The sequence below is a fragment of the Toxorhynchites rutilus genome, unplaced genomic scaffold (assembly GCF_029784135.1).
Source record: "Toxorhynchites rutilus septentrionalis strain SRP unplaced genomic scaffold, ASM2978413v1 HiC_scaffold_420, whole genome shotgun sequence".
Taxonomy (NCBI): Eukaryota; Metazoa; Arthropoda; class Insecta; order Diptera; family Culicidae; genus Toxorhynchites; species Toxorhynchites rutilus.
The window spans coordinates 540-1,581 of record NW_026600006.1 but is presented as its reverse complement, the minus strand read 5'-3'; the positions used below and the strand labels follow the sequence as shown (position 1 = coordinate 1,581).

Sequence of the window (1,042 nt, the reverse complement as noted above, 5' to 3'; positions counted from 1 at the left end):
GCAAGTCTCGAGGGATGAAAGGGTGAAATCAGTTATAAGTCCGATACGGTTTGGACAAGTTGGATGAAATGGTAAATTCAAAGACATTAGGGGAAACACTCTCCACATAAATCGGTGTGTAAGAACCCTATCACTTTACAAAGATTGCTCCTTTCGGAGACAGCACACTTCTTCTGATGAGCTCTTGTGTTAGCTAGCATCTTATGAATTTTTAGGACGGCATCAAGCGGAAAAAGCGTGTTATGGTCAGACGAAAAAAAATCGCAGTGGGCTCGTCCGGGATTTGAACCCGGGACCTCTCGCACCCTAAGCGAAAATCATACCCCTAGACCAACGAGCCCGTTGAGGATCAGTCTCATCAATCGGGAGGTCGTTTTGTTGGCGCTTCTTCGCGGTGCTTGATATGCTTTACTTGGTCTCCGTTTTATGACGCGCGCTTCAATGGTATGAACTGTTTTTGTTTTGAATTCGGTGTCTTCAATTTCAATCAGGGAAGCCGCTAACGACCGCAGTGCAACTTGCTGACGATCATGAAGAGCCAGATAATTAGTTTACGATCAATTTCACACAGAAATGATTTTTTCTTACATTTTCTCATAATGGTGCGGCTAAAATACAATTTTCCATTTTCATATGACCAGTGGACTTATTGGGCTATTTTTTTATTTTTTATTGATACGTATTTTGAAAGCCAAACCTTTACTTTGAAAAGTTGTATGGACAAATTGTTGGATATTCGGAAAATGAAGAATGGGAATCAAAGTTCTAAAAAAAAATGTCTTGTAATTTTTTTTCATTTTTCAATTTAAGTAAACAGTTTTATTCGAACACTAAAATGTCGTCATTATATTTTTTTTAGTTTTGATTTCAAGCAGTTTTGTTTTTTAACATCGTAGGGTAAATGATCTTGGTTTGTCCGATTTGGGGTGTTTTTACGCAACTAGTAAATGCAAATCGATTTTTCTTCATGAAAATCACATATAATCGATACGAGTTTGGGTTTGTTGAAAAGCTCCAAGTCTCTAGTTGCTAATACTACCAT

The 1,042-nt window shown here is 37.8% G+C and overlaps 1 non-coding gene across 1 annotated transcript; it reads right to left on the bottom strand.

Moving 5' to 3' along the window:
• Positions 1-268: 268 nt before the first annotated feature.
• On the bottom strand, positions 269-340 carry Trnap-agg (transfer RNA proline (anticodon AGG)). Its single transcript has one exon. It is a non-coding gene; the product is annotated as a tRNA-Pro (tRNA).
• Positions 341-1,042: the final 702 nt, after the last annotated feature.